Here is a 12,500-nt window from a genome sequence, read left to right on the forward strand (position 1 = left end):
GGAGACCGCCTGGGAATACCAGGTGCTGTAAGCTTTTTCAACCAGCAGAGAACGGTCTCGCTTAATCTAGCCACACATATTTCAACGTGGTAACAGCGACAGCTCACGTCCTAAAGTGTTTTGCACATGGTTAAGGCACTTTAACTCCAACAAATAAAACCAACAAATCAATGACTCATATTATATGACTTATCTTCAACTCCATATAAGAGGTATTTCAAGCTGCAACTTCAGCTTACGGCCATACCAGCCTGGATGCGCTCGATCTCGTCTGATCTCGGAAGCTAAGCAAGGTAGGGCCTGGTTAGTACTTGGATGGGAGACCGCCTGGGAATACCAGGTGCTGTAAGCTTTTTCAACCAGCAGAGAGCGCTCTCGCTTAATCTACCCACACATATTTCAACGTGGTAACAGCGACAGCTCACGTCCTAAAGTGTTTTGCACATGGTTAAGGCACTTTAACTCCAACAAATAAAACCAACAAATCAATGACTTATATTCTATGACTTATCTTCAACTCCATATAAGAGGTATTTCAAGCTGCAGCTTCTGCTTACGGCCATACCAGCCTGGATGCGCCCGATCTCGTCTGATCTCGGAAGCTAAGCAGGGTCGGGCCTGGTTAGTACTTGGATGGGGGACCGCCTGGGAATACCAGGTGCTGTAAGCTTTTCCAACCAGCAGAGAGCGCTCTCGCTTAATCTACCCACACATATTTCAACGTGGTAACAGCGACAGCTCATGTCCTAAAGTGTTTTGCACATGGTTAAGGCACTTTAACTCCAACAAATAAAACCAACAAATCAATGACTTATATTCTATGACTTATCTTCAACTCCATATAAGAGGTATTTCAAGCTGCAGCTTCTGCTTACGGCCATACCAGCCTGGATGCGCCCGATCTCGTCTGATCTCGGAAGCTAAGCAGGGTCGGGCCTTGTTAGTACTTGGATGGGAGACCGCCTGGGAATACCAGGTGCTGTAAGCTTTTTCAACCAGCAGAGAGCGCTCACGCTTAATCTACCCACACATATTTCAACGTGGTAACAGCGACAGCTCACGTCCTAAAGTGTTTTGCACATGGTTAAGGCACTTTAACTCCAACAAATAAAACCAACAAATCAATTACTTATATTCTATGACTTATCTTCAACTCCATATCAGAGGTATTTCAAGCTGCAGCTTCTGCTTACGGCCATACCAGCCTGGATGCGCCCGATCTCATCTGATCTCGGAAGCTAAGCAGGATCGGGCCTGGTTAGTACTTGGATGGGAGACCGCCTGGGAATACCAGGTGCTGTAAGCTTTTTCAACCAGCAGAGAACGGTCTCGCTTAATCTAGCCACACATATTTCAACGTGGTAACAGCGACAGCTCACGTCCTAAAGTGTTTTGCACATGGTTAAGGCACTTTAACTCCAACAAATAAAACCAACAAATCAATGACTCATATTATATGACTTATCTTCAACTCCATATAAGAGGTATTTCAAGCTGCAACTTCAGCTTACGGCCATACCAGCCTGGATGCGCTCGATCTCGTCTGATCTCGGAAGCTAAGCAAGGTAGGGCCTGGTTAGTACTTGGATGGGAGACCGCCTGGGAATACCAGGTGCTGTAAGCTTTTTCAACCAGCAGAGAGCGCTCTCGCTTAATCTACCCACACATATTTCAACGTGGTAACAGCGACAGCTCACGTCCTAAAGTGTTTTGCACATGGTTAAGGCACTTTAACTCCAACAAATAAAACCAACAAATCAATGACTTATATTCTATGACTTATCTTCAACTCCATATAAGAGGTATTTCAAGCTGCAGCTTCTGCTTACGGCCATACCAGCCTGGATGCGCCCGATCTCGTCTGATCTCGGAAGCTAAGCAGGGTCGGGCCTGGTTAGTACTTGGATGGGGGACCGCCTGGGAATACCAGGTGCTGTAAGCTTTTCCAACCAGCAGAGAGAACTCTCGCTTAATCTACCCACACATATTTCAACGTGGTAACAGCGACAGCTCATGTCCTAAAGTGTTTTGCACATGGTTAAGGCACTATAAAACCAACAAATCAATGACTTATATTCTATGACTTATCTTCAACTCCATATAAGAGGTATTTCAAGCTGCAGCTTCTGCTTACGGCCATACCAGCCTGGATGCGCCCGATCTCGTCTGATCTCGGAAGCTAAGCAGGGTCGGGCCTTGTTAGTACTTGGATGGGAGACCGCCTGGGAATACCAGGTGCTGTAAGCTTTTTCAACCAGCAGAGAGCGCTCACGCTTAATCTACCCACACATATTTCAACGTGGTAACAGCGACAGCTCACGTCCTAAAGTGTTTTGCACATGGTTAAGGCACTTTAACTCCAACAAATAAAACCAACAAATCAATTACTTATATTCTATGACTTATCTTCAACTCCATATCAGAGGTATTTCAAGCTGCAGCTTCTGCTTACGGCCATACCAGCCTGGATGCGCCCGATCTCGTCTGATCTCGGAAGCTAAGCAGGGTCGGGCCTGGTTAGTACTTGGATGGGAGACCGCCTGGGAATACCAGGTGCTGTAAGCTTTTTCAACCAGCAGAGAACGGTCTCGCTTAATCTAGCCACACATATTTCAACGTGGTAACAGCGACAGCTCACGTCCTAAAGTGTTTTGCACATGGTTAAGGCACTTTAACTCCAACAAATAAAACCAACAAATCAATGACTTATATTATATGACTTATCTTCAACTCCATATAAGAGGTATTTCAAGCTGCAACTTCAGCTTACGGCCATACCAGCCTGGATGCGCTCGATCTCGTCTGATCTCGGAAGCTAAGCAAGGTAGGGCCTGGTTAGTACTTGGATGGGAGACCGCCTGGGAATACCAGGTGCTGTAAGCTTTTTCAACCAGCAGAGAGCGCTCTCGCTTAATCTACCCACACATATTTCAACGTGGTAACAGCGACAGCTCACGTCCTAAAGTGTTTTGCACATGGTTAAGGCACTTTAACTCCAACAAATAAGCGCTTCTAAATTATTATCACCAACAAATCAATGACTTATATTCTATGACTTATCTTCAACTCCATATAAGAGGTATTTCAAGCTGCAGCTTCTGCTAACGGCCATACCAGCCTGGATGCGCTCTGACTTCCTGTTTGTGCAGGAAGTGTGACGTGGCAGTTTGTTTGAGCAAGACACCAGGGAGCACGTGGTGGAGGAAGGAGAAGGAAAGATCAGGCCACAAACCTCCTGAAAAGAGAGTGGAGGAACCACCTCCCCCCCCCCCAGCAGCTTCGCTGTTTGGGGGGAGTTTGTAACGGACGGACGACATGGCTTTGAACAATGGCAAACGGAATGCAGACAATGAGAAGGTCGACCGAACCTATGAGAAGGATCTGACTATTGAGGTGGAAATAGAGGGGGAGGACAAACTTTCGACAATGGATTTGCTGAGGATAACAAAAGAGAAATGCGGAATAGTAATTGGGTGCAGGTTCAAGACGCCCCGGAAGTACGAACTGACTATGAAAGATGCGGCTGGGAAAGAAAGATTAATGGAGGGTTTGAGAGTCGGAAACAATACGATCACCGCCAGAGAGATAAACAACATCGAGATGGTGGTATCATTCATGTCGTTGCCAGTTTACATCACGGACGGAGAAATTCTGGACAAACTGGCACTTTGGGGTGTGTCTGCCGTCTCCCCTATAAAGAGGAGGGTGTGGCCTGGGACTGACATCGCGGAAGGCACTCGCTTTGTCAGAGTGAGATTCCCCTAGGGAGTATCATCGCTGCCTTACTCCACAAAGTTCGAAACATTACAGGGCATGGATCACTTTAGAGTGATCCATGACAAACAAGTTAAAGTGTGTAGACTGTGCATCCAACCGGGACACATTATGAGGGAGTGTCCGGACTTCCACTGCTATAAATGCCTGAAACAAGGACACTTTGCGAGGGAGTGCGTGGAGGAGTTCCATGCAGAAGTTGATGAGGAGGAGGAGGTGGAAGAGGAGATGAGGGAAGCACTGGCAGGGGACGGAGATGAACGGGAGGAGACCCCGTCACCGGCCGAGAGGGAGCAGGAGAGGGAGAAGCTGCTGGCTGAGGGAGTGGAGACGGAGGATGGGCGTGGCCCCCAGACTGCGGAGCCGGAGGCGGTCGGAAGGCTGGAGGTGAGCCGCAGCGCAGCTGCGCCCCATCAGTCCATGGAGGACGTGGGTATCGGGAGCAGCATGGACGAAGTGATGATGGAGGGAATCGGCTCGTCGGTGGAGGAGAATATTGGGGGGGAGGTGGTTGTGGTTCCACCACCCGATGTCCATGCCACTCGCCCCAGGGACAGATCCCCTCATTCGGCAGGCGCCAGAGTCGGCAGTGATCGCACGGGGGGGGTCCTGACGAGGGGAAGAGGTAGAGCCGGCAGCGGAGTCAGGACCAGAGGGGGTCTTTCCTCTAGTTCTGTACCTGTGAGGGATGAGAACCTGGCAGGAAGTGAACCAGCTGATGACTCCCAGGTATCACTTGAATCTTCTGAGGGGGAGGACACAGATCTCAGTGCGGTATTTATTAACAAATTGAAGAGGAAGGCGAAAGTGAAGAAGGGGTTAAGTGTGAAAAAATAGTGTTTATGGGTTCTTGTCTATATATTTTGCTTGAGTTTTGTTCATTTCTCTTTTTCTTTTTTTCATCATGACGTTAAGTTTTTCTCCTCTAAACGCCAATGGCTTGAGAACAGGAAATAAGTTACAAAGGGTGATCAATTTATGTAGCACAGACATCATATGTCTGCAAGAAACACGATGGGATGAGGAGGTGGTGAAAATGGTAAGGAAATTTTGGCCAGGGCTTCTTTTTTATAGTAACGGAACTACGACTGCAAGGGGGGTGGCAATACTTTTCAAAAGAAATACAGCATCCAATGTGAAACAGTGCCACATGGACACAGAGGGAAGAGTGGTGGGGATCGAATTTTATGTGCAGAATGTTTTCTTTAAGTTATTTTGTGTTTATGCCCCCAACATAGAGAAGGACAGGAATCTTTTTTTCGATAGTCTTGAGCCTTGCTACACGGGAAACTGTATCATTATAGGGGATATGAATGTCTGGTTAGATAGACTAGATGCATCAAAAAACACTATGTTTGGGACTGATGCATCTAGGAGGAAGCTGCTGATGCTGAATGGGATGTATGATATTATAGATAAATGGAGGTGGGAAAACCCTGATAAGAGGGAGTTCTCCCGACGACAGGTGGTATTGGGTGTATTAAAGCAAAGTAGAATTGATATGTGTCTAGTAGCGAAAAGTATAATGAACTATGTCGGCACACTAACATATAATTTTAATACCATAAGTGACCACGCAAACCTCATGGGGACGATAAAAGTAGGGGAAAGAGGGAGGGGTGGGGGAGTATGGTGCCTTAATAATAGCTTGCTTAGGGATAATAAATATAAACATAGGATACGAGAATATTTAAAAGCCATGTCCGACAATCAAGGCATGTTAGATGATACGGGTCGATGGTGGGAACAAGTTAAAAAAGGAATTAAGGCAATAAGCCTTAAATATGCTAAACACAAGAATGCATATAAAAAGAGAAGGGTAAAAGAAATAAAACTATTAATAGATACTGAACTAGAGAGGGCAGATAATGATGCCGGTTGGAAAGTGGACAACTTATTGAAGTTAAAACATACGCTCCATACATATGAAGTAGAAGATTGTGATGGCGCTATTATTCGAAGCAAAGCCAGATACGCTGTGGAGGGGGAAAAAAACACAGCTTTCTTTCTGGGAATGGAAAGACAGAAACAAGAAAAGAATTATATAGATGAACTTGAAAAAGATAATGGTGATCGGGTGAATGACATTACGGAAATCTGCAGTGTGGTTGAAGACTATTACAGATGCCTCTTTACGGAGGAGGAAAATGATGATGAGTGCATGAAAAGAATACTTGACACTGTGTCCGCAAAGCTCTCCAGTGAGCATGCTGATTGCTGCGACAGGGATATAACGACTCAGGAAGTGATGGAAGCTATAATGGGTGGAAAGTCCAATAAGAGCCCCGGCTCCGATGGCCTGACCTACGAGTTCTATAAAGAGTTCATTGATTTTTTAGCCCCCATCTTGGTGACTGTAATACAGAATATTGAAAGAACACAGCAAGTACCTCATTCCATGACACTCAGCATCATCACGATCATATATAAAAATAAAGGTAGCAAACTCAAATTAGAAAACTTCAGACCCATCAGTCTGCTAAACACAGACTACAAAATATTGGCAAAAGTGTTGGGCAGTAGAATCGGGAAAATAATAAATACAATTGTGGCACCGACACAGGCATATGGGATACCGGGTAGGGACATCAGCGACACCATAATAACAGTTAGAGATGTAATTCATCATATGAACACGAACGGAGAAGGAGGGATTGTTTTGGGGGTCGACCTAAATAAAGCTTTTGACCGAGTAAATCACAATTTTCTCCTCAGCACTTTAAAACGGTTTGGGTTTGGAAGTAGAATGATTACGTGGGTTGAATTACTATACAAAAATGCAAAGAGCCAAGTCAAGTGCAATGGGTTCCTAACAAACACTTTTCCATTACAGCGTTCTGTTAGGCAGGGATGTCCCATGTCCTCCCTCCTATATAGTTTATCTGTTGAACCCTTAGCAACGTTCATAAATAGTAACAATAACATTAGGGGGATTGAACTACCGGGAGGAGGGAGGGTTACCATGTTGCAATACGCAGATGATACAACAATAACAGTTCAGAATGCAGACAGTGTACAAGAGGTAATAAACCATATTGAGATTTATGGCAGAGCGTCTGGGGCGAAAATTAACATAGGGAAATCGGAAATTCTATATGTGGGTAAGGACAATAATAACCGGTGCAAACTCAACTTTAAAATAGCAGAAGACCAGATCAAAGTATTGGGGATTTATCTAGGAGTGAATGAGAAGGCAGCCAGAGATTATACGTGGACAGGGGTAATAAATAGAATAAAAAGAACAATTAATTATTGGAAATTAAGAAGCTTGAAACTAAAAGGCAAGATTATTATAATAAATGCTTTGCTGATGTCAAAACTGATACATTTTATAGCGACTATAGATATGCCGGAGTGGGTGGTGAAAGAGTTAAACTCTATCATTTCTCTTTTTCTTTGGGATGGTAAGGGAGTGAGAATATCTCACCAGACATTAATGGCTGGGTATGAGGAGGGAGGGCTTAAGTTGGTAAATATTGAAATAAAAAAGAAGGCAATTAGGATAAAGACGATTGTTAAATATTTGTATGATAAGGTAGATTATGCGTGGAAACGTTTCTTCAGGCAATATATACATAAGGCTGGGAAGTGCGAAGAATATGGTCTCTTGATGGCTTTAAAAAAACATATGCACGAAGGCATCCCGGAGTTCTATAGGGAGGTGTTCAGTGCCTGGGCTGCATTTTTGCCACAGATAGACTATGACTGCACAGATATAAATATGGTTATCAATAACCCCATCTTCTTAAATAACAAAATGTTAAATCATGATAACACACTCTATAATGCTATCTTTTTTAGAGCTGGGATAAGACAAGTTAAAAACATAATGTATGAGGTAATGCCTGGCCTCCTGCCAGAGCATTCAATTGTGGATATGATCAGACATGCTGATTTTGATGATCATGATATTAAAAGAGGAACTATTATTAATACATATGATAAAATCAAAAGCAGTATGAACATGGAATGGATAGCGAGGATAAATAGTGATGACGAAAAAAGGACGGAGGGGGATTGGCCGGAGCTGTATATAGAAAGAGAGAATTATAGGATCTGCTTGAGTAAACTGAAGGTGAAGATTGTATATGGCATAATGTTGGAAAAAGTCTTAAAGAGGCCTGCCTCGGATACAATGTGGAAGGAGAAATATGTGGGAATGAACATAGATGACATATGGCGTAGTAGAATAAAATATAATAGTATAGAATGTGAAGATAATGATTTTAAAATAAAGCATAATAGGATATTTACCAAGATAATATTGCATCAAATAAATAAAAATTTGAGTAGAATGTGTGATGTGTGTATGAACGGGGAGGAAGATTTCTTTCATTTATTTTTGGATTGTACTTGTTTGGTTCAGTTTTTCGACAGGTTGAAACACACTTTGGTCGAGCATTGGGGAAGTAAATTCATACATAGATTTCATTGGGAACAACTCCTTTTGTTTGGTACAAGTGTTAAAAGCAAAGTTATAAATACCAACCTGCTCAATTTTGTTTTAAGTCACGCTAGACTGGCAATCAGGCTGAGGAGAAACTACTCCCACTTTGAAGGAAAGATGGTGGATGTTTGGGTGATTTTCAAATCAATTTTAAAGAAGGACTTACATCTGGTTTTGAAATATAGTAAAACAGCCTTTGTTGATGCTTTTGTTGACGGAAATAAGTTGGTTGAAGTAACAGAGGGAGACAAGTTGATACTCCACATCTGAAGGGTCTTCATTGGAAGCTATTTTGCGTGTTTCCTTTCTTCTTTGAATCCCTATGTTGAGGGCATCATAATGTGTTTCTATTTCCTTTGGTTTGGGAGTATGTTTTGGTTTTGGGTACGACGCTGTGCATGTGACAATTTACTTGGAGATTTGATTGTTGTATGTTTTCGGAAAAGGAAATGTTTTGACTTGATACTGTGACGAAATGGTAGAAGATTTTGACTGTATAACAATGTTGTAAACCACTTTTCTTGTATACATTTTCATAATAAACGAAAAAAAAAAAAAAAAGATGCGCCCGATCTCGTCTGATCTCGGAAGCTAAGCAGGGTCGGGCCTGGTTAGTACTTGGATGGGAGACCGCCTGGGAATACCAGGTGCTGTAAGCTTTTTCAACCAGCAGAGAGCGCTCTCGCTTAATCTACCCACACATATTTCAACGTGGTAACAGCGACAGCTCACGCCCTAAAGTGTTTTGCACATGGTTAAGGCACTTTAACTCCAACAAATAAGCGCTTCTAAATTATTATCACCAACAAATCAATGACTTGTATTATATACTTATCTTCAACTCCATATAAGAAGTATTTCAAGCTACAGCTTCAGCTTACGGCCATACCAGCCTGGATGCGCCCGATCTCGTCTGATCTCGGAAGCTAAGCAGGGTCGGGCCTGGTTAGTACTTGGATGGGAGACCGCCTGGGAATACCAGGTGCTGTAAGCTTTTTCAACCAGCAGAGAGCGCTCTCGCTTAATCTACCCACACATATTTCAACGTGGTAACAGCGACAGCTCACGCCCTAAAGTGTTTTGCACATGGTTAAGGCACTTTAACTCCAACAAATAAGCGCTTCTAAATTATTATCACCAACAAATCAATGACTTGTATTATAAACTTATCTTCAACTCCATATAAGAAGAATTTCAAGCTGCAGCTTCAGCTTACGGCCATACCACCCTGGATGCGCCCGATCTCGTCTGATCTCGGAAGCTAAGCAGGGTCGGGCCTGGTTAGTACTTGGATGGGAGACCGCCTGGGAATACCAGGTGCTGTAAGCTTTTTCAACCAGCAGAGAGCGCTCTCGCTTAATCTACCCACACATATTTCAACGTGGTAAGAGCGACAGCTCACGTCCTAAAGTGTTTTGCACATGGTTAAGGCACTTTAACTCCAACAAATAAAACCAACAAATCAATGACTTATATTCTATGACTTATCTTCAACTCCATATCAGAGGTATTTCAAGCTGCAGCTTCTGCTTACGGCCATACCAGCCTGGATGCGCCCGATCTCGTCTGATCTCGGAAGCTAAGCAGGGTCGGGCCTGGTTAGTACTTGGATGGGAGACCGCCTGGGAATACCAGGTGCTGTAAGCTTTTTCAACCAGCAGAGAACGGTCTCGCTTAATCTAGCCACACATATTTCAACGTGGTAACAGCGACAGCTCACGTCCTAAAGTGTTTTGCACATGGTTAAGGCACTTTAACTCCAACAAATAAAACCAACAAATCAATGACTTATATTCTATGACTTATCTTCAACTCCATATAAGAGGTATTTCAAGCTGCAGCTTCTGCTTACGGCCATACCAGCCTGGATGCGCCCGATCTCGTCTGATCTCGGAAGCTAAGCAGGGTCGGACCTCGTTAGTACTTGGATGGGAGACCGCCTGGGAATACCAGGTGCTGTAAGCATTTTCAACCAGCAGAGAACGCTCTCGCTTAATCTACCCACACATATTTCAACGTGGTAACAGCGACAGCTCACGTCCTAAAGTGTTTTGCACATGGTTAAGGCACTTTAACTCCAACAAATAAAACCAACAAATCAATGACTTATATTCTATGACTTATCTTCAACTCCATATAAGAGGTATTTGAAGCTGCAGCTTCTACTTACGGCCATACCAGCCTGGATGCGCCCGATCTCGTCTGATCTCGGAAGCTAAGCAGGGTCGGGCCTGGTTAGTACTTGGATGGGAGACCGCCTGGGAATACCAGGTGCTGTAAGCTTTTTCAACCAGCAGAGAGCGCTCTCGCTTAATCTACCCACACATATTTCAACGTGGTAACAGCGACAGCTCACGTCCTAAAGTGTTTTGCACATGGTTAAGGCACTTTAACTCCAACAAATAAGTGCTTCTAAATTATTATCACCAACAAATCAATGACTTATATTATATGACTTATCTTCAACTCCATATAAGAGGTATTTCAAGCTGCAGCTTCAGCTTACGGCCATACCAGCCTGGATGCGTGCGATCTCATCTGATCTCGGAAGCTAAGCAGGGTCGGGCCTGGTTCGTACTTGGATGGGAGACCGCCTGGGAATACCAGGTGCTGTAAGCTTTTTCAACCAGCAGAGAGCGCTCTCGCTTAATCTACCCACACATATTTCAACGTGGTAACAGCGACAGCTCACGTCCTAAAGTGTTTTGCACATGGTTAAGGCACTTTAACTCCAACAAATAAAACCAACAAATCAATGACTTATATTCTATGACTTATCTTCAACTCCATATAAGAGGTATTTCAAGCTGCAGCTTCTGCTTACGGCCATACCAGCCTGGATGCGCCTGATCACGTCTGATCTCGGAAGCTAAGCAGGGTTGGGCCTGGTTAGTACTTGGATGGGAGACCGCCTGGGAATAGCAGGTGCTGTAAGCTTTTTCAACCAGCAGAGAACGCTCTCGCTTAATCTACCCACACATATTTCAACGTGGTAACAGCGACAGCTCACGTCCAAAAGTGTTTTTCACATGGTTAAGGCACTTTAACTCCAACAAATAAGCGCTTCTAAATTATTATCACCAACAAATCAATGACTTATATTATATGACTTATCTTCAACTCCATATAAGAGGTATTTCAAGCTGCAGCTTCAGCTTCAGCTTACGGCCATACCAGCCTGGATGCGCCCGATCTCGTCTGATCTCGGAAGCTAAGCAGGGTCAGGCCTGGTTAGTACTTGGATGGGAGACCGCCTGGGAATACCAGGTGCTGTAAGCTTTTTCAACCAGCAGAGAACGGTCTCGCTTAATCTAGCCACACATATTTCAACGTGGTAACAGCGACAGCTCACGTCCTAAAGTGTTTTGCACATGGTTAAGGCACTTTAACTCCAACAAATAAAACCAACAAATCAATTACTTATATTCTATGACTTATCTTCAACTCCATATAAGAGGTATTTCAAGCTGCAGCTTCTGCTTACGGCCATACCAGCCTGGATGCGCCTGATCTCGTCTGATCTCGGAAGCTAAGCAGGGTCGGGCCTTGTTAGTACTTGGATGGGAGACCGCCTGGGAATACCAGGTGCTGTAAGCTTTTTCAACCAGCAGAGAGCGCTCTCGCTTAATCTACCCACACATATTTCAACGTGGTAAGAGCGACAGCTCACGTCCAAAAGTGTTTTGCACATGGTTAAGGCACTTTAACTCCAACAAATAAAACCAACAAATCAATGACTTATATTCTATGACTTATCTTCAACTCCATATAAGAGGTATTTCAAGCAGCAGCTTCTGCTTACGGCCATACCAGCCTGGATGCGCCCGATCTCGTCTGATCTCGGAAGCTAAGCAGGGTCGGGCCTGGTTAGTACTTGGATGGGAGACCGCCTGGGAATACCAGGTGCTGTAAGCTTTTTCAACCAGCAGAGAACGCTCTCGCTTAATCTACCCACACATATTTCAACGTGGTAACAGCGACAGCTCACGTCCTAAAGTGTTTTGCACATGGTTAAGGCACTTTAACTCCAACAAATAAGCGCTTCTAAATTATTATCACCAACAAATCAATGACTTGTATTATATGACTTATCTTCAACTCCATATAAGAAGTATTTCAAGCTGCAGCTTCAGCTTACGGCCATACCAGCCTGGATGCGCCCGATCTCGTCTGATCTCGGAAGCTAAGCAGGGTCGGGCCTGGTTAGTACTTGGATGGGAGACCGCCTGGGAATACCAGGTGCTGTAAGCATTTTCAACCAGCAGAGAGCGCTCTCGCT

The 12,500-nt window shown here is 44.1% G+C and overlaps 21 non-coding genes across 21 annotated transcripts in view; all 21 read left to right on the forward strand.

Annotated features, from left to right (window-relative positions):
• LOC133428324 (5S ribosomal RNA) overlaps positions 1–34 on the forward strand; it is a 119-nt gene extending 85 nt beyond the window's left edge. Inside the window, exon 1 of the ribosomal RNA XR_009773373.1 lies at positions 1–34. This exon is cut by the window's left edge and continues 85 nt beyond it. This is a non-coding gene — a ribosomal RNA (5S ribosomal RNA).
• Positions 35–233: 199 nt separating this feature from the next.
• LOC133428162 (5S ribosomal RNA) lies at positions 234–352 on the forward strand. Its single transcript, XR_009773234.1, has one exon. It is a non-coding gene; the product is annotated as a 5S ribosomal RNA (ribosomal RNA).
• A 199-nt stretch (positions 353–551) lies between these two features.
• On the forward strand, positions 552–670 carry LOC133428049 (5S ribosomal RNA). The gene has a single exon (XR_009773125.1). It is a non-coding gene; the product is annotated as a 5S ribosomal RNA (ribosomal RNA).
• A 199-nt stretch (positions 671–869) lies between these two features.
• On the forward strand, positions 870–988 carry LOC133428182 (5S ribosomal RNA). The gene has a single exon (XR_009773253.1). It is a non-coding gene; the product is annotated as a 5S ribosomal RNA (ribosomal RNA).
• A 199-nt stretch (positions 989–1,187) lies between these two features.
• On the forward strand, positions 1,188–1,306 carry LOC133428163 (5S ribosomal RNA). Its single transcript, XR_009773235.1, has one exon. It is a non-coding gene; the product is annotated as a 5S ribosomal RNA (ribosomal RNA).
• Positions 1,307–1,505: 199 nt separating this feature from the next.
• Positions 1,506–1,624, forward strand: LOC133428164 (5S ribosomal RNA). Its single transcript, XR_009773236.1, has one exon. It is a non-coding gene; the product is annotated as a 5S ribosomal RNA (ribosomal RNA).
• A 199-nt stretch (positions 1,625–1,823) lies between these two features.
• LOC133428050 (5S ribosomal RNA) lies at positions 1,824–1,942 on the forward strand. The gene has a single exon (XR_009773126.1). It is a non-coding gene; the product is annotated as a 5S ribosomal RNA (ribosomal RNA).
• Positions 1,943–2,128: 186 nt separating this feature from the next.
• LOC133428183 (5S ribosomal RNA) lies at positions 2,129–2,247 on the forward strand. The gene has a single exon (XR_009773254.1). It is a non-coding gene; the product is annotated as a 5S ribosomal RNA (ribosomal RNA).
• A 199-nt stretch (positions 2,248–2,446) lies between these two features.
• LOC133428325 (5S ribosomal RNA) lies at positions 2,447–2,565 on the forward strand. The gene has a single exon (XR_009773374.1). It is a non-coding gene; the product is annotated as a 5S ribosomal RNA (ribosomal RNA).
• A 199-nt stretch (positions 2,566–2,764) lies between these two features.
• On the forward strand, positions 2,765–2,883 carry LOC133428165 (5S ribosomal RNA). Its single transcript, XR_009773237.1, has one exon. It is a non-coding gene; the product is annotated as a 5S ribosomal RNA (ribosomal RNA).
• A 6,213-nt stretch (positions 2,884–9,096) lies between these two features.
• LOC133428326 (5S ribosomal RNA) lies at positions 9,097–9,215 on the forward strand. Its single transcript, XR_009773375.1, has one exon. It is a non-coding gene; the product is annotated as a 5S ribosomal RNA (ribosomal RNA).
• Positions 9,216–9,431: 216 nt separating this feature from the next.
• LOC133428048 (5S ribosomal RNA) lies at positions 9,432–9,550 on the forward strand. The gene has a single exon (XR_009773124.1). It is a non-coding gene; the product is annotated as a 5S ribosomal RNA (ribosomal RNA).
• A 199-nt stretch (positions 9,551–9,749) lies between these two features.
• On the forward strand, positions 9,750–9,868 carry LOC133428327 (5S ribosomal RNA). The gene has a single exon (XR_009773376.1). It is a non-coding gene; the product is annotated as a 5S ribosomal RNA (ribosomal RNA).
• Positions 9,869–10,067: 199 nt separating this feature from the next.
• LOC133428251 (5S ribosomal RNA) lies at positions 10,068–10,186 on the forward strand. Its single transcript, XR_009773319.1, has one exon. It is a non-coding gene; the product is annotated as a 5S ribosomal RNA (ribosomal RNA).
• Positions 10,187–10,385: 199 nt separating this feature from the next.
• LOC133428108 (5S ribosomal RNA) lies at positions 10,386–10,504 on the forward strand. The gene has a single exon (XR_009773182.1). It is a non-coding gene; the product is annotated as a 5S ribosomal RNA (ribosomal RNA).
• A 217-nt stretch (positions 10,505–10,721) lies between these two features.
• On the forward strand, positions 10,722–10,840 carry LOC133428241 (5S ribosomal RNA). Its single transcript, XR_009773309.1, has one exon. It is a non-coding gene; the product is annotated as a 5S ribosomal RNA (ribosomal RNA).
• A 199-nt stretch (positions 10,841–11,039) lies between these two features.
• Positions 11,040–11,158, forward strand: LOC133428192 (5S ribosomal RNA). Its single transcript, XR_009773262.1, has one exon. It is a non-coding gene; the product is annotated as a 5S ribosomal RNA (ribosomal RNA).
• Positions 11,159–11,381: 223 nt separating this feature from the next.
• On the forward strand, positions 11,382–11,500 carry LOC133428151 (5S ribosomal RNA). The gene has a single exon (XR_009773223.1). It is a non-coding gene; the product is annotated as a 5S ribosomal RNA (ribosomal RNA).
• A 199-nt stretch (positions 11,501–11,699) lies between these two features.
• On the forward strand, positions 11,700–11,818 carry LOC133428225 (5S ribosomal RNA). Its single transcript, XR_009773293.1, has one exon. It is a non-coding gene; the product is annotated as a 5S ribosomal RNA (ribosomal RNA).
• Positions 11,819–12,017: 199 nt separating this feature from the next.
• LOC133428328 (5S ribosomal RNA) lies at positions 12,018–12,136 on the forward strand. Its single transcript, XR_009773377.1, has one exon. It is a non-coding gene; the product is annotated as a 5S ribosomal RNA (ribosomal RNA).
• Positions 12,137–12,353: 217 nt separating this feature from the next.
• Positions 12,354–12,472, forward strand: LOC133428063 (5S ribosomal RNA). The gene has a single exon (XR_009773138.1). It is a non-coding gene; the product is annotated as a 5S ribosomal RNA (ribosomal RNA).
• Positions 12,473–12,500: the final 28 nt, after the last annotated feature.

Source organism: Cololabis saira, unplaced genomic scaffold (assembly GCF_033807715.1).
Source record: "Cololabis saira isolate AMF1-May2022 unplaced genomic scaffold, fColSai1.1 scf030, whole genome shotgun sequence".
Taxonomy (NCBI): domain Eukaryota; kingdom Metazoa; phylum Chordata; class Actinopteri; order Beloniformes; family Belonidae; genus Cololabis; species Cololabis saira.